A 27,517-nucleotide genomic window follows, 5' to 3' on the forward strand; every position below is an offset into this window, starting at 1 on the left:
TGTTCTTAGGATTAATACTCGTATTAGCTACTAGTATTAACAACAGCATTATCAGCACTGTCTGAAGGCCAGTCCAGTTTTGTCTGTTCACACAAAACTCCATCACACCCCACAGGAAGCTGTTCTTGCTAAATCCAGCTCTTACAGAGGGGGCTCTCTTCTAAACTCCTACTGAGGGCTGTTAATCTGACCATATGGCCTACAATTTAATTACATGTTCAATTGTTCACTGTTGTATATGTTAATCTTATATAATCAAAGGAATTATAAAATCCTTCAAGGAAGAGGCCATGAGTACAACACTCTGCTGTTTGTTCTGGTTGTCAAACTTCAACTTCTGAAAACAACTCCATTCAGAGCAGAGGGCAGACACTGAGTTGTCTTCAACTAACACTCACATAGACAAGGTGGGACGCCTTAGTGGTACAGACTCCCTTAAAGTTGTAGATTAGGGACCTGGCCTTCAGGTATCTTCCACTTTAACAAGAGAAACATGCATACTATAAAGTAGCATCAATTCCAAGCTAAATCACCTACCTACAAAAATTCCTGCTGTATGGAATTCTAAAGAAAAACAAGTAACTGAAGTAAAAGGGGGTTAGGAAAGACCTAATGGAGAATGACCATGAATGTGAAGAGTCTTACATAATGATAATACTAAGAACCACCAAAGACCATCAACACCACAGTAAATAATTTTCATACAATAAGAAAAATAGCTAACATATATTGAGTGTTCAGTAATATACTTAGTGTTCAATATATGCCAAGAACTATCTTAAGTGCTTTATAAATATTAACACATTTGATCTTCAAAATATCCCTATGAGGTCGGTACCGTTGTTTCCATTTTAAACATAACAAAGGCGAAGCACAGCGAAGGTTAAATGATTTGCCTGAGATCATACAGCTAGTAAGTGCAAGAGATGAGTTATAATCTAAGGAACTCAGGCTTTGAAGTCCAAACTCTTTATTATTATGCTAAACTACTTTCTTTATGAGCTCATGGGATTCTCAAAACAGCCCTGCACAGGAAGCCGTGCACTCAACATACGTGACCCACACGCACAGAGTCCCCAGGTTGTGCAGCGCCCGGTCTGAGCAGCTCTCCATGGCAGCCAAAATACTCTGCATTGTCGGGCACAGGGTTTCATAATTTAGCCAGAGCTGCATAGTTTGTCTAGTCAAAATAGGAAACACAGTCACTCTCACTCTTTTCACTTAGACATGTAATCAGCAAAGCCTAGATATGATAATAAGCAAAATTTGTTCTGGGATCCAAAGAATAAACCAGTTTGATTTGATCAGAGAAAGAATAAAGAGAAAGTATAAGGGCATTTAATTCATCTTAGTTCACTAACCTGATCTCCAAGGACTGGGTGGAAGAAAAATCCATTGGATGTTACTGAAAATCACAGTGTACAAAGCACTGTTTCAAAGAGGTGAGCCTATCAATAGTATATTACAAGACAAATTGTAAGATGTCCCATCTTTTTTAAGGAAAGAAAACTTAAAGCAGCAGCAAAAAGAACAGTAACTAAAGACTCTACATCAGAGAGGTGGCAAGAATGGACAAACTCTAAACCACATGCAAAAATGCTTAAAATAGAGTTGTCATAGGATGAAATTTATTAAAGGATTAAAAATATTCTGGAAATAGGACAACTTTTACAAATGCAACATGTTCTAGCCTATAACAATGGGGAAGCAACTTGTATTGAATGCAGGTGGAATGGAAGGCAGTAGTTTTCCCCATCACTCGGAGTCTATTCCATACAATGTTGTTCCATTTTTGTATTTGTATTTTACACTTGCAATACTATAAATTACCTGAAAAAAGTGAGAACAATGAGTTACAAAGTAAAATATAATCAAGTGTATTTAGTACATTTGTACTACTTAAATCTCTTTCAAATGACTAGGAAGAAAGAAGTGAAAGAGAATATAAAATATTACACAAGCAATTAAGCTGTCCTTCAGTAACTGAGTGAATACATAATTGTGGTACACCCAGATGATGGAATATCATTCAGCAATGAAAAGAAATGAGCTCAGAGGCCATAAAAAGACATGGAGGAAACTTAAATGCATATTACTATGTAAAAGAAGCCAATTTGAAAAGGCTGCATAACTGCATGATTCCTACGATATGGTATCCTAGAAAAAGCAAAACCATGGAGATTGAAAAAGATCAGTGGTCACCAGGCATCTGCGGGACTGGGGAGAGGAGGGAATGAATGCAATGACAATACTCTGTATGATACCACAGGGATGGACACGTGTCATTATATATTTGTTCAAACCCAGAGAATGTGTGACACCAGGAGTGAACTGTAATGTTCACCATGGACTCCGGGTGACAATGACGTGTCTGTCAATGCAGGTTCACCCCCGGCGACTGGTGCACATCCTGGTGAGGGGTGTGGATGGTGGGGGAGAGGCTGTGCATATGTGGGGGCAGGGGTAGAGAGAAGTATCCTTCTCCTCAATTTTACTATTAACCTAAAACTTCTCTTTAAAAAAAGTCTTAATACTCTTAAAAAATAAAGTTAATAAAAAGCAATCAATCAAACATACTAGAACATTTGAGATTCATGATATACACATGCGATATACTCATTCACACTGCTACAGAGAAGCTGGAACCATTCTTTGAAGAAAGTAAGACTTACCAAGACTCAGTATTACAGTCAATAATATTGTGATAACTGTGTACAGTGTCAAGTGAGCATAAGACTTACCAGGGGATCATTTTATAAGTTATACAAATGTCTAACTACTATGCTGTACACTTAAAGCTAATACAATATTAAATGTCAATGGTAATTAAAAAATTAAAAATGTTAAAAGATTATTAAATTTGACACTATTTTTTTAGCAACTCCATCTGATAGGAATAAATACAGCCATTCTGTAGATGAGAAAAGAGAGTCCTGGTTAAGAAATCTACTGAAGAAACTTGTGAAGGGGAAAGGCCGGCAACCTGACAGCCTCTCAGAAATGTGAGTACAAATCCAGAACTGTTTTTCTTTCCACTAAACAAACCATCCTGTCTCGAGGCTCTGGGTATCAATCAGTTCGGTAAAAACCTCATAAATCTGAGTGAGTAGGTTTATCCTGGGGATCTCTAGCCCTTCAGAAAGGAGCTTGCGGAAAGCCCACCACAGGGACTCTTGTCTGTGGCCTGCTAGCAAACACAAAATAGCTTCGGATGCCTCCAGCCGACTGTAAAAATGTTTCATAAGGAGAATCTCAACTAATATTTTAATAGCAATGATGAAAGAAATTTAATTGCAAATACGACAACCAAAGTCTACATGAGATTTGTTCGCTACCTATAGTAAGATTTCTGGAAAAGAAACACAGTGGTTCCAAGCACACACAAGAGTAACTGGAGACTAAACCAGGAATGCCTCCAGAAGGGGTGTCACACAGACTGTGGCACATTCTTCTGCACCTGGTAATGAAACTAAACATCTTTCCTTTTAAAAGGCTAATACAATTGTGATTTTTAAAAATTACCATTGTATTTATATGTTCATATGTAAGAGAAATGTATAAATGAGAAACAGAGAAAGTTAATACATATCTTTTCTATCAATTAAAAGGTCCTAAGAAGCTAGCCGTCTTCATCTGATCCAAATAACTATTTCAACTATTCCACATGCAGACAGCCATTCAGTAAGATTAAATTATTTTCTCTGAGGGAGCAACATAATTTATGTCTGGCACACAATAAACATTCCTGAATGAATTTTCATTTGCAAACAAATTAGAAATATAAATCCATCCATAAAAAGAAAGCTAGTCTCTTAACTGACTTCAACTTTTATTCTTTTCAGAGAAGGTATTAACAAATACATTCATGTAAGTTACACATTTCAGAAAATACATGTTTAAGTACCTCTCCGATAGCATACATTTTGCCTACCTTCATCCATGGCTGTCAGAGGACATCAATACTGCCCAAAAACATTCACTGCCTCCCTACCCACTATAAATTAGCACCCACACTCCTTAGCAAAGCATGCTTCACTACCTTCCCACCCCAGCCTCATCTCCCTACCTCTACACAAGCCCAGGCAGAGACTGTAATTTAACAAATTTAAGCAGAAACCTAGATACCTATAGTTTTTTTTTAAATGTATATGGGGAGGGGCAGAAGATTCTGTTGTATAGCATGAATATGGAATTACAATCTCCATTGTACAAATAATGAAATTTAGGCTCAGAAGTTGCCCAAGGTCATATGGGTGACTAAGAAGGACCTCAAGTTATATAAACTCTTAAAGTAAATGCCCTGAGCCCTGGCTGGGTAACACAGTAGGTTAGAGTGTTGCCGCAGTGTGCCAAGGTTGCAGGTTCAATCGCCTGTCAGGGCTCATACATATCAACCAATGAACACATAAATAAATGGAACAACAAATCAATGTTTCTCTGTCTTCCCCCTTCTTCCTCCCTCTCTCAAATCAATTAATAAAAATAAAATTTAAGTAGTCCTGGCTGGTGTGGCTCAGTGGATTGAGCACCGGCCTGAGAACCAAAGGGTCACTTGGTTCAATTCTCAGTCAGGGCACATGCCTGGGTTGTGGGCCATGTTCCCTGGCACAGGGTGCTCAAGAGGCAACCACATATTGATGTCTCTCTCCCTCTTTTTCTCTCTCCCTTTCTCTCTGTCTAAAAATAAAACAATAAAATATTTTTAAATGAACAAAAGACATTTAAAAATAAATAAATAAGGTCTTGAACTCCTCAAGAATAAGAACTATAAAGCCACATCTACTTACGTTCTCATTCATTACCAGTTTCTTTGTGTTTAGCTTCTATCTGAATGAGAAGGATCAGTTACCTCAAAAGTCCTACTTAGTCATTTAGTTTTAGGCAGAAATACTGGTTTTGTGCTGAAATACCTGCAATCAGAGAGCAAAGGCACTGTGAATAAACATTTCTCCTGCCTTCTCTCTAGCGCTACCTCTGGCATGTCTTCCATATTTCTCCCACATGCTTGTTTTTCTAGGACCTTTCAGAATGATTTTGGTTGTACTGCTGTAGGAAATACCACCCTGTGTGGTCAAAGGCATTGTCGTAGGATTTAAACAGTTAAAGAAATGCAAGGGACCAGGTCTGATGGGAGAAATAGGATGTGACCAGGAAGAGGCTAAGAGCCGGGGTCTGGAGTCAGAAAGTCCTGGCCAGACCCTGGCTGGCATGCGGCACTAGACATGTTACCTGTTTCTGCATGTAAAATGCTTGTCCCACAGGACCATGAGAATTAAATGAATCTTCATATAAGATGAAGTACTGAACACATAATGGCAGTCTATAAGTTGCAGCCAGTCATAGAACACCCAGTGGAGTATGTCCTCAATGTCACTGACAGGTCCTTGGAAACTGAGACTAGAAGCAAAATAACCCATGACAAAGACAACTTTACCACAGGTTAATTGATATAAACAAGAGTTAAGTTCCTACGTCCTATTTCTGATCACAAAACTGTCACCAAACTTCCAAATAAAGACCAAACACACTTTTAATATTACACATTGGGGTAAATGTAAGCTACGCATACATTTAAGAAAGGTAAATAAAAACAAGTAAGATAATTCTTTTCCAACCCACTGATTCCAATTCAGGGTCAAGTGTGGCCAGAGTCTATCCTGACAGCTCAGGGCACACTCACACCCAGACACACTCAGACTGGGACAATGTTGACATGTCACTCATGTTGCACACCCACATCTTTGGGATGTAGGAGGAAACTGGATTTCCCACAGAAAACCCATGTAGATATGGGGAGAACATGGAAACTCCACCCAGACAGAGTCCCCAGCCAGAAATCGATTTTTTTCCCTGATCAACGTTATACTATGGCATTGTCGAATGAAATGACGTTGTTCAAGGGCCTGCTGCAGTATCATCGGAATTTGTGAGTAGTGGAAAAATAATAGCGTTAGGGGAATTAGAATTCAGCCACGAATAGCTGGAAAGGGTGCAGGTTGGACGAGGCCTCTGCATGGGAATAAAATGAAATTACAAAGACCAGTGTTAAAGGTGCCAAGACAAGCCAGAAAATGCAATCTCACTGCTGTACCATCCTCAGCTACTTCTCCAGCTGGTCCTATCACACAAGGTATATAACCTGACTCCCAAATCCTAGCCAGCTAAAAAGCATATTGCTTCAGTGAACACATTTGTATTGAATAGCTAGTCTGATCCCAATCGTGAGGGGGAAGGGTTTATTAATAAAGAAATGCTCCAACCCTCAAGGACTTTATAATCTAATACAAAAAAGATTAATACACATGAAGGACTGTCACTAATTAGCTCAAAGATGCAGACAAGCAGGCATCTGGGAAGAATTGTGACTATTTTTTAAGATGGGCTTATTCCATACTAATACTCATAAGCAGTCCTGCACCAGCAAATCTCACTTTATCCAGCCAGATGAAGCTCCCTTCACAAGATAAGCATGTAAACACTGTTAAGCCAATCTGTAGGTACAGCTGAAATCTTATGAACTAAAAAACATCACTTGTTTAAAAGAGTAAACAAAATAGCTATGTTTAGAATTTCTTCCCAGACATATTCAAATACATACCATTAAATCTCTCAACTCTGACTAATAACAATCAATGTAAATTTAATGATAAGAACACAAAGATGACGACTTCACATCTTTTCTAATATCAGGTCTTCCACTTGAATTTGCCCATCTGAATATCATGACATAAACTACGAGCTCTAATCTCAAAATATACTATTTGAAGCAAACAGCATATTTATTTAATATTGGCTTTTTGCTTGGCTGGATAAAGTAATTTAGTGATTGAAGCTAAAAACTATAACTCATAATTTATTCATAATTCATAATTCTAGCGTATTCTTAACAACATGTACTACACTGGGTCAATTCTTGCCACTAAAAATTTCATTTTACATAGCATATTTCAGAGTTGTTCCTATGCCTTCTGTAAGGGTTTCCCCAGAGCCATTTTTCTCTACAACATTATATGCCTCACCCATAAACCCTCATTTCAAACTAAGTGATGTATAGGATGTATGTAAGTCTAAACTTCTACAATGGGAAAATTGTAGAAGTTTAGACTTACTATTCCCTGATGAATTCAGGGTTTGATATTTTTTAAAAGGTTTTATTTATTTATAAAGATAGGGAAAGGAGGGAGAAGGAGTGGGAGAGAAACACTGATCGGTTGCCTCTTCCATGCACCCCAAGCAGGGACCAAACCCACAACTCAGGTATGTGCTCTAACAAGGAACTGAACCAGAGACCCTTCACTTTATGGGATGATGCCCAACCAATTCACATGGTTCAGGTCAAGATTTGATATTTTTTAGAACTACAAACAATTTCTATTTTCACTGGGAATCTAAAAAATAAAAATAAACATTTTGTCTTCTTACATTGCTAAACAGGAAACAATCCTCATTCAAAAAAGTAATCATAATAAAAATCTTAAAAAGTAGAGCTTGTTACTGCAAATCAGTAATATGTTATTTATTTAAGAGCCTATCTATGTATTAAAATATATTAAGATTCACAGCGATAAATATACTCACTAATGGTTCATGGAAATACTCACAACTTTTAGCAAGGATAGTGCATAAATATTTGTAAGATAGCTGATATTCTAAATGTCTAGATTTATAATGAAATAGAACATTATTTTTTAAATTCTTGTAAAAAGTTTTCCCATCTCAGGAATTTTGATTTCTTGTTCAAAATACTCTGCAGAACCCAGGCTAATGTGGTTCAGCTGGTTGGAGCATCCCTGATAACTGAAAAGTTGCAGGTTCGATTCTCAGTCAGGGCATATACCTAGGTCATGGGTTTGATCCCTGATCCACCATCTGGGTCAGGATGCTATAATACCCGCTCCAGGTAAGTATGGGAGGCAACTAATTGATGCTTCTCTCTTGCATTGATGTTTCTCTCTTCCTCTCTCTCTGAAAGCAATGAAAAAGTAAGTCTTGGATGAGGATAAAAAATAAAACACTCTGCAGAATTTTAAATATTTCAGGAAAAGACATTATTTCAAAGTTACTGGGTTAACTACAGAAAACTGACACATGGAACGCATAAAGTTTGTCACTATAAGTCACAGTAATAAATTACTATTCAAGAAGAAAATGTATGCCTTAGCCAGGTAGCTTAGCAGGTTACAGTGTTATCCCATACACCAAAAGGTGGTGCATTTGATTCGCGGTCAGAGCAAGTACAGAAGGCAACTGGCTGATGTTTCTCTCTCATGTAGATGTCCCTCTGTCCATCTGTTTGTCTGTCTCTCTCTCTTTTCTGTCTCTCTGTCTCTCATCAATAAATATATTTCTAGGGTGAGGATTTAAAAAAGAAGAAGAAAATGTCTAATGAGTCACAATATGTAAAGAACTTTTCAGGTAGGCCTACCAGTTAAATAAATTTCTCTGGTATAATGATTTATGTTTGCTTTACTATTACATAGATTAGAAATAGATATATATTTTTTCTTACACATAAATAATCCATAGATCCTTAATCAAGAAATTTTTCCCATCATTATATTAGATTAGACTCTTACTTTTATGTAAATATAAGCATTTATACTTTTGATCTTTAAGGAAGAATTATTCTTGTTTTCTATTTGAAGGCTGGAAAATAAAATACTCATATCCTAGAAAATCTGGTAAAACTTCAAAATAAATTCAACTGAAGATATGCTACATCTATTGACAAAACTGTAATTCTACATTGATTCTCTGAAGTTTTATACTAAAAAAGAGATAAAGAAAACCTTTTAGCCAATGTGCTAAATGACAGTCCCCCTGTGTCCCTTCTTGGGTTACAAAATGTTCTGCCCACGGGGCCCGTGTCACTGCTTGGTCTGTTAACAGTTTCACAGCTCAGAGTCTGGCTTCACTTGTTGAGCATCAAGCTGCTCTATCACTTGTATAGACCTGAAAAAGTTGTTAGGATTCATAATGTAAAACTCACAAAAGTGCACAGCTGCTGTTCATACTCTCAAAGAAGTCTGTTATAACGATGATGTCACGGAAAAAGCCTGGAATGTATTACATGTCCCAGACAGACAAGCTATTCAATCTCTCCAGTCAATGCAGGTATACAGGTTGCACCAGAAACATTGTGGCAGTATTACAATAAGACAAAAAAGTCATTAAAATGAATCCCAGAGGGAAGGTAATTAGGGCTTCTTCCTAGTTCTGCCTTCAGGAAGCCTTACTTACCACTGGAACTACACAAGAAGTGGCAACATTACCATCTCACTGTCTGATACACTATTGTGAACCACAAAGCTTCAAAAATTACAGTATAAATCATTAGGCCCTTGATGGAAACTGTACAATTTCATCTAAACAAATAAAACTATTTCACTTTACTCATCATATATATTTACATAGAAAGCACAACAAATTGAATCCTGGTCTTCAAAGAAATGCAAAGCAACTAATTTTAAGAGCTTACCTATGTATTGAAAATGGTACAGAATGCTAAGTAGTTTCACCCTCTGGCAGAAATTGAAGAGGAGATATAGAAGGAGGGTCTGGTTTCCTTATTTTGGTGTTATCTTACAACAAAACACACCGACCATTTTCCAAGTGAGAATTTTTAAAGTGATTTTAGAAATGCATGAATATTACAAAGTTTCCATTTTACACGTTTGCACCATTTTAAGGATACTGCAGTATCTTAGACCACAGGGAAATTCCAAATTAGAGAAAAAGAAATTTTGAACATCAAATATGTAAATTATACCTATTAACATAATTTGAATGCTTAAGATAAAAACAGAACAGATGCAAGACATTGAAAAAGTCCTAAATTCTAGTCCCAAATCTGCTACTAATTGTGTAATTTTGAAAGAATCATTTAATGGCATTCAATTTGAGTTTACTTAACCTTAATATGAAGATCATGACAAACGATGATATGTGAAGTTCCACTTTTCCACGTAGTATTTCTCAACCTACAGTTGCGAGGGACAGGAGGACCAAGCATATGAGTGATGACAGCTAAACTGTACTTGCTCAGTGCAAGGCACACACATAAGCACTGTGCACATATTAATTCATTTAGCCCTCAAGCAACCCTGTGTAGTAGGCACTGCCGTCATCTTCATTCAGAGGTAAAGACATGGAGGAGCAGACAAGTGAAGTTGCTTACCCAGCATCACACAAGTAGTGAATGGAAGAGTGAGAATTCATGTCCAGGCTGACTAACTCCGGGGCCAGCTTTTTCCACCACCTTACTAGGCTACATATACTAGCATATTCTTTGGAATGGAGAGGTCTGGTTGTTTTAATTTTCTAGTCCATAGGAAAAGTCAGAATTTAATAGTGGAAGGTTTAATGACTAAGGGTATTGCAGTACCTTAGATCACAGCAGTTTTACAATAGTGTCCTATATATAAGTGGAGAAAGTATTAGGTAATTCCTTAGGGTTCCTGATCAGTTGTATTCTGTCCATAAAATGTAAACATAATTTCACTGTTGCACATAAGACCATTTCATCTGCATGGACGTACTGTATCTTATGCCTGCAACTCTGGGGCAACATTTCTTAACACCTGCTTATATTTGGAGCAGCGTTCTGAGGCTAGAATTCAATCCAATAATGGTATGCCATAAAGCAACAGCAATAGTTAAATTTGATATCAGCTATAAGATGACATTTAAACATGGTATCTGTTACAAATAACTACAGTTTGAAATGAGATGTTTTGACCATGATCACTTATAGCCGAAGTAAACTCTACTTATCACCATGAGAAACGGCTTTGTTTAATTTACTGCCTATTGAGACTGGGTTTGTTTTTGATGGATGATTAATAAGTAAACAAAGAATAGTTTAATCTCGGTAGCATGAAACATGTAAATATTCACAAGTTTTAAAGTTTGTTTAATATTTTGACAAAAATGTGATATAGAAATAAAACTTCTTATATGTTCCCAGTCAGTCACATGATCACTAACCAGTTAATTTTACAGATAGAAAAGCCTTATAGATTTTTCACTTTTCATTGGGGAGGAAAAACATAAGAGATCCTTCCTTCCATTTTAATAAGCCACCTACCTCTAAAATTTCAGAGAATTCAAACTTACATTGTATCTTCAAGCAGCTGTGAAAATAAAATTATCCTGACTCCATTTAAATTCCTTCTTGCCACAACATAAATATGCGTGCCAAAATATACAAGATTAAAGGAAAAACCTATTTATCAGCACCAGAGCTACACACCAAACAACCCCAGTCCTCCCACTTCTTCCTTCTTTGGAAGCAATAACAACATGCAGGTACACCGCCAATTAGGCTCGCTTCTCTGTCTGCTGGTCTTTTGCTCCGCCAAAAAAAACTATGTAATCAGAGAACTCCTTTTACAGTAAATAGCCACAATACAAGGTAAGTGTGGAAATAGATTCTAAATCATTTGAAACGTTCTGGGCACAGCTGGCAGAACACCTGTTGGAAATGGATGAATGATATTTGAAACACAGAACAATGGAAGGCCAGGGCTGCTCACACAGCCTTCACGGCACACTTTTGGCATCAACAACTTTAAGTTCATTGAAAGACTCTGATGAAAAAGCAACAAACTAGAATTAGCATAGCATTTTGTTTTTCTTCTTGAAAACACAGAACAGCCCATTGAAAATAAGCCCCCAAAAGTGAATGGTTACCAATTCAACAATCTCACAGACATGTGAAAAAGTTCTATAAAAATGCTAACTTTTTTTACTTTGATTTATGTTGCCCATATACCTGCTTTCATAATGTTTATCTTTTTAAATGTCTAATTTTACAAATAAACATAGAAAATACCTATAGAGAAAATATTAATTTTGCGTTTACAGTTCTGAACTACTGCATGTTTACTCACCCAGAGTAAGTTACCAGTTTTTTTTTCTCTTTTATCACCTACAGGAGAGCCAGGGTTCACATTTTACAACTAAAGCATAGAAGGTATGTAAAGAAAGAACCTAGCCGAATTTCACAGGATCTGTCACCAAGCAATATATATATATATATGTATATGGTTTCATCCTTAGAAGACACAACAGTCAAATGAAGTATCTGACTTTCTGCCTCCGAGAATTCACTTCAAACCAATCAATAAGCATTTTCTGCATTTGAGGTACACAACTACACCATGTACCTCAAAATTCAAAGCAACATTTTTTTGCAGGGGCTGGAAAGATCAGAAACAGAAATCAGGTAAAAGTCTGTGCCACACACTGGTCACTCAAGGATGAAGACTTGAAGAGGATTGTGAAAGTGAGAATGGACTCCAGGGGTGAATTCTGGAGATCAACAGAGAATAAAGTAGCAGAGCTTAGAAACATAGTCAATTGAGCATAAAGGAGAGGTACAAATTCAGTGTCATTACAGTGGCCTTAGTGCATAGCTGACAACTCAATAAAAGAGGAAAAAACTGCTGAACTGAATGATAATCTAAATTAACTAGCAATCTAGCAGCCTCCTATTATGGCAGCCTGTATGTATTGTGCAGCTTGGGAAATGCTATTTCTTCACATGTTCAATAATTGTGATAGAAACAAAAAAGAATCCTTAAAAACAAAGCTCTCGTAAAACTACAGAAATTTTTATCTGCAGAGACTATGGCACGGTGAAAATCCCAGAAGCAATATTTCAAAAGCCTCAATTTATAAGAACTCAGATGGAAGAAATAACCAGATCCAGTGTCTAATTGTATCTTGAACAATTCTTGTCCTGTTATTTCATAAATGTTTGATTTTTACATCATCATAATAATACCACAAATGCATTAGTATTGTTGGCCCAGTTCCTAGACCAAAAAAATAAAAAATAAAAAGTGGGGAGTAGTATCAGATTAACTTGTAAACAGTATCTGATTCAAGACAAACAATTCACGTTAAAGCATTGACCACACTAACTAGGATACTGTTCAAATTCACCAGGTACTTTCATGAGTGTTGGCTTCCTTCAGTTGTGGCAGAGGTGTCCTAAAACGACTTTTGCTTTAAAATGTCTCAAACCAGAACAAGAAAGACATGTTCCTCAGCAGTATCTGGAAAAAGCTACACCAACCAATGAAAATCAGAAAACAGAAAACCTGAAAACCTGTAAAATAACAACTGAAGTGTTTTGCCACATATAATAAAATTGTATTAGTGATATACCACCTCCACCTGATTGCTTTTATCAAGGATTTATGAGAAAATAAGAAAGCTATGTCTAGATATTAAATGTTACTTACGAGTGTCCTTTGGACCTGACTTGAAATAACAAAGTTCATGAATTTTACAAACTTGACAAAATCAAGAAAAACTCATACTGCATTTGTCTAGGAAAATTTCCAAATATGCAAGTACAATAGGCACTGAAGCCCACTTTCAAATTATAACTTTAAAATTTTCATGACAACCTAATAATATCACAGACCACCATCTTGTCAAGAACTATTAATTTCATGTTAAAGAGTTTAGTTATTACCCTAGTATCAAACTCATGGTATTGGATTACCCCTTAATTATAGAAGCTGTGAAATTAATTCTAGAGCAAAGAAGAAATGTGGGGAAAATTTAAATTGGTAGTTATAGTTCTTTTTTGGCTCACATACAGAATTCTTTTAAGAATCCATCACTTTAAGCATCTGGTTCCATCATCAATTTCCTTAATCATTTGTTGAAAGTTGGTGATTCCCAATTTAGGATGTCAGAGCCCTAAATTTTTTATTTTTTTACTTCTCAAATGGTAGAGAGGACACAGTAATTAAACATTCAGATTATAGAATCAGATTGTCTGGGGTCTTGGGCAAAGCTCAAAAACCTCTCTTTGCCCTAGTTTCCCTTCCAAATAGGATTGTCATAGAAATAGAGTATTGTGAAAATTATAACGTGCTTTTAAAGTGGGTTTGGTATGTGGCAGATGTAACTATTAATCTAGTTAGTTTCTGTGATGCCACAGAATCCTCAGTATCTTGAAGCTACTACTATCTCCCCATGTTTGCAAAGCTTGAACATGCTGCAGTCCTAAATTCTGGGGACCAAAAAGGAACTTTGAAAAGGAAAAAGGACTCATGCACATGGACAGCAGTGTGGTGAGTGCAAGGAGTAGGAGGGTATAAGGGGGATAAATGGTAATGGAAAAAAAATACAATAAATTTTTTTTTAATCTAAGTAATTTGGACTGAGATGGAGTATAAGTACTTATTTCTATTTCTCCCATTAGTACAGCTAAAACTTCTGGACACTGCATACAAAACATACACAAGAAGACTATGGGAAGTGCAAAGGAGATGACAAGCTCAGGCCCGTGGGATCTGAGGCGAACAACAGGGTTATAAGTTTCCTAAATTTTCCTTCTGCCTCACATATCCTTGACTGAGTCAGCATTATGTTCAAGGCACCCTGGGAACTAATACGTAAATGAGAAAGGTACAGTTGCATATTGTGGCTACAGATTTCAGCCTTTGTATACTTAATTCATTGCTCTGTTTGTGAACTTCCTGCTCACTCCAACTGGTTTTCTCCTTTTTGACTCCCATGAAAACAGTTTCTTTTTCATGGGAATCATGCCCAATTCAATATAAACTCTTCTCACTGTTCAACTGCAAGCATGACTCTGGCTTGTTTTGTTTTATTTCTGGTTTTCTTTTCACTTTCCCCACAAGGGTGAACAGTGTTTCAGTTATAACATCTTGAATCCCAATAAATACTGTTTACAACTACTGTTTAAAGCCCAAAGACAAGTCTTACCTTACTGTCACTACAAGATTCTTCTAATTGTCCATCATTCCACTTCCTACTTGGACATATGCATATAGGACTTAATTATTCAGAATATAATTATTCTTAATTATACAGACTTCACTGTATATGGATTAATCTCTTTCCAACATCTACTCAGAATCAACCTCACCTTCTATTCATTGTTCTAAATTTTCCTGCTTGATTTTTGGCCATTTACAGATAAAAATGATCAATGTTGACTGTATGATAAGCCTGTACAAACTATCTAAGACTTAGTAAGGTATACTCCCTCACTATCCCATTAATTCTTATCTAGCTCATGAAGCCTCTGTCACATTTAAACTTGACCTTTGCTCTTCCTTCACTGACACATGCAGGTATGTTTGTACCCATATGAGTGTATATGTATGTGTATCTACTAAACTTTTAAGATATAAATAATTCATTTGTATACTATGCTTTATCTTGTGTTCCCTAATTATTTCATGTGTTTAAGTCTTGTCCACCAAATAAAATCACAACCTTATTGAGGAGAGGAAGTAAAACATACTTAGATTTTTCCTTCCACTATAAATATCATGGTGCTAAACACAAAACAGGTATTAATTTACTCATTCAGCTCCTGACAATTGAATCCCTACCAGGTAGCGTGCTGAGGGCTAGGGATGAAGAGGGAAACCGAAGGCAGTGTCTCCCCATGAAGGGTTTCCTGAGCACTGTAAGGGGGCCACGGGAACACTTCACGGTGCTCATGGAAAATCAAATCAGCAGTGTATTTCAAGGCTTATGGGAGGAGAGAACAGAAGCACCTACCTCTGCCAAGGGAAAAATCAAAGAAAAATAATTAAACCTTAAGTAGAATCATGAAGGATACATAAAAATTTCCCAAGTAAACAAGAGGTAGAAATGGCATTCAAGAAACAGGGAACAGGAAGTGCAAACGAACAGAACCACGAATAAATGAGCAAGCAGAGGAACTGAGAAACTATTCATAGGCTGTGAGTACGGGGGTAGAAAGGGTATTGACAAGATTAGAATGGCAGGCAATGATCTGATGAAGCTGAAGGGCCCTATACACCACAGGTCGTAATCTTGGAAGCATCTAAGGTCACTGAAAATAGAGTGGTAAGATCAGACATACCCTCAGCTGACAAGATGGGAGACAGTTTGGAAAGGGGAAAAATGAACAGATGTTTGGAAGCTATTTTAGAGCATAACTGAGAAATGATAAAGATCTGATCTAAGAGATGTAGGAATGGAATCATGATAATTGGAAGCATGGATGTAGATGAACACAATCAAACTGAGTGAGTAGAGAGAAGTGGCAAAGAAAGGGCTCTGAGCAACATCAACATTTAACATGAATCTTTACTGAAAGTCAGATCCAGTCTTAGTTTGAGAACAAATTAAATTTTTTTTCTATCTTTAAAACCCCGGTTCCTAATGTATAAACAAGAAGAAACAGGTCAAGAATAATATTTTAAAGTCTAAACTGGAAGCTGTGTTTATCTAGCTACTGATCTCGGACTGTCTTTCAAACACTAAGTGTTCCCAGGTAACAAAATTCCATCCCTCCTGCCCACCCCCAACCTGTCAAAGCGAAGGCTGCAAACATGCCTGCTCATCAGGTTTTCTTTTGAAATGGGCACAAACAAAATTCACTTGAAGGCAGTAAATAAAGTCTATAATCACTCTCTCCGTTTGGCCTCTACGCCCCCTGACATCTTGCCTTCACTTCACGAGTACCACCCCTTTCTCCCCACCCCCCACAAGAATTCAATGGCTGAGTTAACACCTTAACTAGCTTTTATGTGATCTGGTTAGACTTATGGTGAGCTGCCTCAATATACGTTGACACACAAAATCATTTTATGGTTTTTCCCTAATACCAGTGATTTAATTTCCACAAGGTGTACTATCATGGCAAATCAGACTTGATTCAGAATACAAACCAGATAAATATGCTGCAGATATTTGTGGCACACGATGCTCTTGATGATTCAGACAAGGTACATCCAACTCTGTCGTTAGACAGAGTCACTCTCTTGACCACGCTGAAACCTGTAAAACAAAAGAAACAATAAATAAATACAAAAACATTCAATGCAAGGCTCATATTACATTTTAATAAAAACAAAAAAAACACACACAAAACCTAAATCTTTCACTCTGCTACTGGAAGTAACATAGCTTTAGAAAGATAAAGCAACTTCTCTTTAAATCATGATCCAATACTTATTTTGTGTGTTGTGCCAACATCCTCTGAGCATCCTCTATGTCGACACACTGTGCCTGTTCTGAGAAGCATATGAAATCTTGCACAGGCCTTCAAGTGAAGCGGCTGCCAGTAACTGAATGAGAACAGCACCTACCCGAAGGCCTCTCTCTCATCGTCTAGTTCTCAGCTCTAACGTAGCTTCCAGAACGCTATTCCCTAAACACTTTGCTAATAAGACATCTCACTGCATTCCAGTCACTTTTCTATCCCTTTGCCCTGTTTCATTGTGCGTAATAAGCAGCTTTGTCTTGAGTTGTATCATTACTCTTCGTGTTGCAGAAGTCCCCCTTGTCCATAGGACATACATCCCAAGAACCCTCAGTGGACGCCATAGAATACATATAATATACTATGGTTTTTTTATACAAACATACCCATGATAATGTTAAATTTACCAATTGGGCACAGTTAAGGGAATAACAACCATAACTAGTTATAAAATAGAACAACTATAGCAGTACACCAGGATAAAAGTTATATGAATGTAGTCTCTCTGATAACTCGGATGGCTACTTCTGATGAATGGGTGGGCAGTGTACACAGCACAGACACCCTGGGCCAAGAAATGGTTCACCTCCCAGGAGGGCCACCCTGGGACAGCAAGATATTTCCTCACAACACTCAGAACAGTGCGCAATTCAAAATGATAAATTATTTATTTCTAGTATTTTCCATTTAATATTTTTAAATTGCAGTTGACTGCAGACAAGTGAAATCAGGGAAAGCGAAACCTCAAACAAGGATAACTACTGCGCTTTGTGCGACTCCACAGCTGGACTCCGAGACTCAGTGGGGCTGGGCCCACCAGCCAGCCTCATGTGCCGCTTCATCTGCAGAGCCTGCCCTCGCACAGTGGGCATCGGGTGGTCTCTCGAGCGCTTCCAAATGAGCAAACGACCCAAACGTCAAAACTCTGTTCTAAATAAAACCCTAACAGGAAAGCATTTATGTAGTTGCGAGTTCACAAGATCCAGAAAGATGCATAACCCACACACTGACAAGCTTATATGAATGGATTTATTCAATTCAGCTTCTGTCCAGTGCCATGAATTCAGTGGCAGTGAAATAAATGTTAACTGCCCTTGAAGTACATTTAAACTGTCTTCAAAATGAAGGAGAAACAAGAAAAGGAATATAAGAGGAAATAAAACTAATCTTCGTACTGAAAGAAACATGAATACCACTGTCAGGAATTCATAATGCAAACACTTTTTAAAATGTCATTCAAGTTTCAAGTTCCTATTTTTTCCTAAGAGTTACTGTGGTCATGAGAACATGCTGCATTAGGGTAGGTAACACAGAAACTGTGGTAGTCTATATAATTAGGCTCCTCTGGAGGTCAGCTGCACGTTCGGATCAAATAATGTGAGGGTTCTGTTTAGTACTGCTATAAAATGGAAAAGAAGAAAACTCAAACAAAAAGGCACACAAAATCTTGCAGTATCGTACTTTCAAAACATGTAATGGAATAAAGTTCCATTTTCAAAATCTATTTTCTTAAAGAACCCAGTATTAATTGCATGTTGATGTATAAAGCACACAAAGTTGCATTTCTCCACTTTGGATACCAGACTCTCAGTTCCTTAAGTATAGCCCATTGTATGAAATTCCCAGGTCAGGGGTGCAGTAGACAAATTAATTAGTCTATTAAGTCTCAGTCGTATCCTGGCACTGATGTTTAGGTTAGCACCTTCAGCAACAAGTTTCTAATGCTTAACTATGCTGCCATTTGTTCCTCAGAGAAATTAGGAATGAAGGGAAAAAAAGAAAACACGGCTGGGAAAAGTTCCCACTGACCTAAAAGCCGAAACATGCACGTGAGTCAGGGGTGGGTCGGTGTATTCATAAAAGGAGAAAAACTCCAGTTGATTAGTTCTTGCTATTTTAAGTGATTAGGAGAAAATAAATGGCTTCATATCTAAGGGAAATTTAAATAGCATTTAACACTCTACAAAATCAAACTTAAAAAAGATGATAATTTGCTATGACTTAGCACTAGAGAGAAACCAATGATCTCATATGACGAATCTCTGAAGCACTTCACGGGAAGATTAAACACTTTTGACTAAATATTTGTGGATGCTACAAATGACTGCAGTGAACCAAATCGCCTATTTGAAAAAACAGACATGTGAGAATGTGTGTGCATGCACATACTCGCACACACATGCCCACACACACCCCCACACAGAGAGAAGAGAGAGGGAGGGGAGGGGGAGAACTGTGGCTTATCTTTTATCTTACAGCCATTAGCTACTGCAGGGTGTTTCTAAAAGAACCACATACCGTTCATAGTTCAAAATTCAATAAAAGCAAATTTTGTTGATTATCATACAAAACAACAGAATACCTACACACTGGGTAGGGATTTTCTCTTTAAAATTTTCCTGTACTTTTGTTCAGGGAGTCATGATACAGTGAAACGCTTTCTTAGCATCAATGACCCAGAAGAGTGTAGAGATTGGTAGGCTCTAATAGTTGTTTTGTGCGTAAGAATCAGGTATTGAGGTTATCTCAAGAACAGTAACGAGAAATGACTAACTCAGTGTACAATGACACTGTTGTAACAGATATCTGGTACATATTAGGCAATCACACCATGTTACAACCTTGATACACCCACACTAAAGTCATGTTCAAGTCCAGGCCATTTAAACTCCATCCAGAATGCTGGGCACTGACAAGGCAACCACAGTAATTATGTCTTACATTTTCTCCTGAATATCCTATTGTTTGGGCTCTATAAAAGCTTAAGGTCATCTGATTTTCCCCAAATACAGTGCCATTAATTGAGGATTATAAAATCCTATTACATTTACTGGACTTTTTCTTCAGGAAATAATCCAATACATTGAAATAGAAAAAAATTAGAAAGTGATAAAATGATAATAGTTTAATATGCCTTTAATAGCTAAAAACTAAAGCACTGTGCATGTCCAACAATAAGGAGATAGTTAAATAAATGTCATATAGTAGAGTATCAAGAAATCATTAAAAATCATGCTTTCAAAGAATAACTAATGGGATAGAAAATCTAGGGGCTGTGGTAGGCACAGAATGAGAATTGTTAAATAAACTAAAATACGGCTTACAAAACCATATGTGTGTTTGATTCAAATTTTAATACAAACATTTACATATATAAAAATGTATTACATAATATGCACACTCATACCAAAAAAAGAAAAAGGACACCAAATATACACAGAGGTTCCTTTAAGCAGTAGAACTAAACACAATTTAGGTTATAAACACATAGCTTTTACAGTTAGAAATGAAGTGACTGTAGCTATGACAGTACTGTGAGTCCAGTGATGCTCCTTGTGAATCAGAACCTTCTGAGTGACATACTTAACCACTTGCGTTGACCCCCAACTCTAGCTCAGTCCAGCAAGTGGGATAACCTCCAATATTATCTTTGCCCCAGTTATGATTAACTCCTATTCTTAAACTGTTTCCTCTTAATATGTGCATTAATAAAATGACCACTTATCTGAGAGATACATTATACAAATACACAGTATTTCTTGATCTATGGCCCTGGAATTTCTTCTCTGAGGCCAAAACAAGGATGTGTGTGCGTGGATATATTTGACAAACTCATCTACTGGTGATAAACTACCCTAAACCTTCTTTAATATGGCAATGGACATTTTACTATCTTTACTGCAAAGAATTCCATCCTTCCAATTGACAGTTACAATTTTCCCAAAAAATCTAATTTGAAAGTGAGTTTTTGAAATTGCATTTTGAATCAACACTACCAACTTTTTAAGTGTTTAAAAAGATACAGTTACTCCCCAGATTGTGCTTCTAAGATATAAATTATTTCTTAAGGAATGACACATATAATTTTTCCAATTCTACAAGAAGAGAAATCCAAATTTCCTTTTCTCTGATACATTTTTTATTTTTACCATTGACACTATTACAGATGTCTCCATTCCCCACCCTTTGCCCACCTCCTCCCAGCCCCCGACCCCCTTCCATGTGGCCATCACCACACTGTTAGCTGTGTCCACAGGCCATGCACATATGTTCTTCGGCTAATCCCTTCACCTTCTTTCATCCAGTCCCCCTCCTCTCTCCCCCGTGACAGCTGTCTGTTCCATGTATCCATGATTCTGCTTCTATTTTGTTCATCAGTTTATTTTGTTCATTAGATTCGACATACAAGTGAGATCATATGGTATTTGTCTTTCTCTATGATGCAAATTATTTTATAGGCAAAGTCCATTCCAACCCATCTCTTGCAGACAATGTTTTTGTACCATCGTCTGTGTCCCTTACGAGCATCTCTATGTGTAGTTTTCTTCCAATCACTATGAAATTAAAACAGATAGCACTTCTTTGTGCTGTCTGTCTGTGATTACTATGGCAGTGACCTGAATTTTATACTTAAGTTAACCCTATTTGGGGTGGGAGAGAGAAGTATGGGACCAAAATAATAAAATAAATTAGGGCAATGGTCAGCACCTTTACATATTTACTTTTTCCCTTGGAATAGCCTTTGGCCCAAATCTGTAAAACTCTGACCTGACCCTTCAGCTTCCATGTGTGGAAGGCTTAGCGTTATGTTGTGAACACTGTGACAATGGCAAAATCAGCCCCCCTTCCCCCTGCTCTTAAGAAGCATTAAAATTCTATTTTTCACCATCCCCCGAATTTCCACCTGCCATGCTCCCCAAACACAGTCAGGCCCTGGTCCAAAGGTTCTAGTGACCAGACCACAGAAATACCATGTGGTGAGTGAAAGTCTCTGATGGAAAACAAATGAGGCAGGACACCTTGACGGCCTTGAACTTTTAAACATACAGCTCCCCACAATGTCACTGAAGGGACTCATGGAAAGGGTACTTAGTGAAAGAAAAGTTGTATATTTTCTGTATTTGTGGGTTTCCCCATTGTCAACAAGATGATTTCATTGAATATTTTCATTAAGTGAACCAATGATTTTCAAACTATTTAAGAAGTCCTTTTCTTTCCCTCTTATATCTTTTTTTAAAAAAACAAACCTCCAATAGATAACATCAAAACAGCTCATCTGATGGTCTGACTGAAGAGGGACACATGCAAGGAAGGGCCACAGAGCTCCAGCAACAGCCTGCCCACCTACTCCTCAGCTTCCTCACAGGCTCCTTTACACACTCAGGATTCCAGGGCCCCAGGATCATGATCAGAAAACCAACTGAAGAGATCCTGGCCTGGGAATCTGAGTTAGTATTCACAGTGTTGACTATTCGAAGGAACATAAAAGTCCACGACACATGGTCATGTACAGCTTTACAAATGAGAAAGGTCAGTAATTTTTTCAGCACAATTCTGCCACATTATTAAATGAGGAAAACTATGTCACAATGGCATCTTTAAATCTAGGAGTTTATCAAACAGGCCAAAGTTCTTCCAAATACATTATGCCCTCTTAAATGCTTTCGACAGAGAAAAAAAGAACTATATTTCTTGTAATTAGTGAATTAATTATAAAGCACATAGTCATAGGCCAGAATCATGTAAAATCTTATTAGGTAATAGAAATTATTGCAGTAGTTTCAGAAAGGAAAAGAAAAATAAGCAATGATCCCCATGCCTCCTACCTGACCACATAAACGTCCATAAATTTAAGACACACTGACTCACATTTGCTCACTTCTCCTAAAACTGATCCAAAAAAAAAAAAAGACAGGTAACATTTTAAAGAGTCAATAAAAAGGTTTTTTAAGTACTCTGAACACCTTAAGTGTTACAGTAATACCTCCTTTCTAAGAAACATGGTTCCATGCCCTGAACATTGGTCATTTATTATTATCTATCTTCCAGAGACATTCTCTTGAGATTATAGCATGTAATCATTTCCTACTTGAAAACATGATATTCAATAGCTTATACCACACTCTATCACAATTGTTTGTTGATGTTTTTTTAAAATTATTAATCCTTACAAATCTCACTAGGCTGTGAGCTACTTCAGAACAGAATATAGGTTTTATTAGTCTTAGTTTAGTTATCCATTAATTTATTTAATATTCCTATTATATATTTACTGGACTTGTGTTAAATACTTTACAAGTAATAAGTATATATGCAAAAACTTCACAATCCTGATCCATAAATACTAAAAGTATAACAAAGAACTTATTGCAATACACTGTCTCAGAATTCAAGACAGTATGCCACAGCAGCACACAGGACAGAGAGCTCACTGGAGAAGCAGGGAACTGGGCGGATCTGAGTCCCAGCAGAAGCTTCATCTGGGTGCTGAAGACCGCTGGGAGCCAGCCACAGAACCTGTGATGAAATACCAGATCCGAAGACTTAAGCTGTACCTTGTATTCAAGAACCTCATGTGCCACACTGAGTATTTTGTATTTTATTCTGAGGAACTCATTTAAGAATTAGTTTTAATAAAGTCACTTTGACTATAAAACAGATACTAGAATGGAAGGAGTGAAACTGGCTGTGGGGAGACCAGTCAAAAAACGATTCACCATGAGAAATGATGGAGTCCCAAACTAAGGCTGTAGCAATCAAAACAGACTGGTGGCCATTCTAGAGAAGTATTAAAGGAAATAAAACAGGAAGGATATAAAAACTTGAAGAGATAGATAGCAGTCAAGATACTGTGGCCAATTCCTAGGTTTCTGGTTTTGGCTGCAAGGGAGAATAATAGTGCAGTTTACCAACACAAGAGGACACAGGAAGAGAAGCGAATCAGTGGAGGAAGGGAAGGAAGATGACTTTAGTTTGGGACATGGCGCATGTCAAACTTGAAATTCCCGTTGACATTCCAAGTGAAGATGTGTAGAAATTGTATGGAAGGGTCTGTTCTGTAAGGGAGAAACCTGTTCTAGGATTAAAGATATGAGAGCCATCAGCAGTGGGTGCTGATAAATGAAGTCATCATGAAAGTAGAATGAGCCAGGAAAGGGCCAGGCAAGAAAATCTCAGACTGAACTCATGAGAGCACCTACAGGGGGAGGGGGCGAACGAGGTGGGGAAGGCCGCAAAGGAAACAGAGAAGCATCAGCACAGGCCGTAAGTAAGGAGTGGGTCATGAGAGGACAGAATAGTTCTGAGAAGGGAACACCTAAGTGTCAAATGATCCTGATATAGCAAAAGGACTAAAAAGAAGTCAGTGGATTTTACAACAGAAGAGGTAACTCATGACCTTTGCAAAAATAGTTTCAGCAGTGAGATGAATACAGAAGAGATCCAAAAGTTGTCAAGGAGCAAATATGATGTGAGAACAGAGAGAAAAGAGTTCTAGTATAACTACTGGCACATATTAAAGGTTCCTACTATTTCCTTTGAAAATTAAATTTATCGGGTGACATTGGTTACTAAAATTATATAGGTTTCAAGTGCACAAACCTATAATACATCATCTGTCTATTGTATTGTATATTTACCACCCAAAGTCAATTCTCCTTCGGTCACCATATCTTTGACCCCTCTACCACTCACTGTTTCCCCAGCCTTCTCTCCTCTGGTAACCACCACACTATCGTTGTGTCTATGAGTTTTATTTGCTTGTATTCTTTGATCGTTTATCACTTTCAGTCTTATATCCCACGTATGAGTGAGATCATATGATTCTTGACTTTTTCCATCTAATTTATCTTGCTTAGCACGATATTCTCAAGACCCATCTATCCATAAAGATATGTGTACCCCTATGTTCACTGTGGTACTATTCACAGTGGCCAAGACATGGAGACAAGCAAAGTGTCCCTTGACAGAAAACTGGATAAAGAAGATGTGGTACATACACTGGTGTACAATAGAATGCCAATCAGCCATAAAATGAAATTCAGCTATTTGCAACAACATGGATAGATCTTGAGAAAACCAACTCTTTCTATCTTACATTTCTCTACTTAATGTCACCCTGCCCAAATTTGAAAAATGCACCACAACCCACCGAAACATTACCAAACAAATGTTTATGACAGCTACAACTATAAGTGGGAAATAAGAGAAGTGCCTTGGGACACTCATTGTATTAAGCACTTAGGATTCTTTAAACCATTATTATCTTAGCCAAGTTTCAAGTTCCTCAGCCTAAAGAAGCTAAAATTGTTAGGAGGTGTTGCTTTGGTTTGGTTTTAAATATATGTGCCACATATATCTATGCCACAGATCATTTCATTTGTTTTTTTTAAGTAAATCTTAAGGTAATCAATAAAATCACTTTAGCCATATCTAAAATATTTCAAAAATATGTCAAGTTAAAACTTACAAAATACAAATATAACATCACACTAAATTATGTCATGGATTTTGTGTGACTTAGTAAAATCACCTCAAGTCATTGTTTGATTGACTACTATAAATATTAATTGCAGTATAGGACCAATTTATTATGAATTCACCTGTCTTCTTTTATCACCCATTAAATAGCACATTGAACTCTAGGAGCTTATAAGTACTAAAGAATTGCATTGTATCATTTGTAAAGAACATTGGTACATAAAAGTGCTTAAAAGGATAAAATACCTTATTGTAAAATATCAGATATGGACCAAAGACCAAAAAGCAAAGGAAGGACCCTGTATTACCTGTCATCTTAAACAGGTTTTGATATCTAAGACAAAAAGTCAGTAGTTCCAGCCAGCTGTCTGGGACTACTTAATGTGCCTGACCAAACAGTATTTTCCTCTTTTCTTAATACAAGACTTCTAGAAAAAAATTCAAGCCTTCGACTACATTTGCATGACATTACAGGAACAGGTGCACACCCAGTGTTGTCTGAGAAGAACCAATCAGAGATTAGATGAGATCTCCACTCTGAACTGTTTCTAGTTTACCAAGATGACAATGGAGCTGGTCTGCCATCACACACAGTAATACAGGTTTTTGCCTATATCTCCAAGCCTGAGAAATTTATAAAAGAAGTTTGTATGTCAATGAGGATGATTTGCAGATACTAACATTTAAAAAACAAACACATTTAATCGTAAGATGGGACATTTTCCTTCTAGAATGATGGGGGATCTATTTTACTTACTTCCTGTATTTTCTTTCCAGAAACTTCATTCTTCTGATTCCCCCAATTTCTGTTAATAAAATAACCAAAATTCCAGAGACACACAGCCTCAAAACTTAGGAGTTTTCTTTAACACGTCTCCCTCATCCTTCATATCCAAGGAATTGCCAAACACAATGGATTCCACACTCTCAATCTGCCAGGAATTTGTCTCTTTCTTTCCATTTTGTCTGCAATGCAGTCAGGCCCTTTACTCTTTGAGTGACTTCCGAATGCATTCCAGCTCTTCCTAAGCAGTTTCAACTGCTCTCCATTAAGCCCAGTTCCAAGTTACTGTTTTTCAAGCCTTGGGCGATTCCCCTCTGCCTAGCAAAGTACGTGAACACTCCTGGAACTGGCACTTAAGACACAATTACATGCCAGTTTTCTTCATGAACAGCCTATTTAAGGCTTAATAATCTGAAATTCCCAGTCTTTACACATGCCCCTTCTGCCAACGGAATGCTCTCCCCCCATCTCCTCTCACCAGAAAAGTTGTTTAATGCTTCAGAATGAATCTCAAACGTTGGTTCTTTCCTAACGATTTTATTTTCCCCATCTGCCTCCAACCCTGTCCATCTACGAGCCCTCCCAGAGTGCCTGCGCCCTGCATGCTTCCTACACGTCTTCAGTTGTGTCTCTGCTTTACCTTTGGCCACTAGGAACCCACCCTCTCCATGGGGACAGGAGACGTGCCACAGATACTTCTCATCTCAAGACGCTCAGGCATCTGATCATGATAATGCTATCAGAACTGGCTGGATGAAAATAGTTTAATAGAAATTTAATAGAAATACTAATGCATCAACGCAGGTTTGGAGGTAGATCAATTCATCACCGACCCACAAGGACTGAATGAACTGCTCTGTCCAATAGAGCTCCTGCCGCCCCTTGCTTGTGAACCAAGCCTGCGACTGGTGCTAGCTGCGACCAGATCATCTGAGTTTACCAGTTATTGCCGGTAAAACGTGGGGACTTTGGGTGAAAAGATTATATACAAATAACTTCCAAGCAGAGAAAGCAAATATTAGGCCAATTTTGAAAGAGGAAATACCTTTCTTTAAAGTAACTCCTATTATTCTACCACAGGAAAACGTACCCTTTAAATAACTTACGAAAAAAATGAAATACTTTAAATTAAACCTATTTTTAAAAAGCCTACACATAAGTTAACTTGAGGTCATCTGTTTTCTAAATTTTATCTACTAGACTTTCACCTTATGAACATGATTAAAAGGTACTATTTTAAGCTATTTTTAAACTGCAGAAAGCAATGTAGCCATCACACATACACACAAACTATAAATCAATATAACACTATAGAATTCAATGAAAATAGTGACAGCTTTAAAAAATGCAACCCAATGTATAGCCAAATAACTCATGAAACTCAGCATGCATTGCTGACTTTGGACATGATCACCAAATTTAACAAGGTGTTCTTGAGACAAACAAAATAAGACAGGTCCCTG

The 27,517-nt window shown here is 37.3% G+C and overlaps 1 protein-coding gene across 2 annotated transcripts in view; it reads right to left on the bottom strand.

The window, feature by feature from the left end:
- The window catches only part of BMPR1B (bone morphogenetic protein receptor type 1B), a 351,191-nt gene that overhangs the window by 181,390 nt on the left and 142,284 nt on the right, over positions 1–27,517 (bottom strand). For both annotated transcript variants that reach the window (XM_036026290.1, XM_036026287.1), the window contains exon 2: positions 16,698–16,806. The gene's annotated coding sequence lies outside the window, so the exon portion shown is untranslated. The remainder of the gene's footprint in view (positions 1–16,697; positions 16,807–27,517) is intronic.

The sequence above is a fragment of the Phyllostomus discolor genome, chromosome 1 (assembly GCF_004126475.2).
Source record: "Phyllostomus discolor isolate MPI-MPIP mPhyDis1 chromosome 1, mPhyDis1.pri.v3, whole genome shotgun sequence".
NCBI classification, from domain to species: Eukaryota; Metazoa; Chordata; class Mammalia; order Chiroptera; family Phyllostomidae; genus Phyllostomus; species Phyllostomus discolor.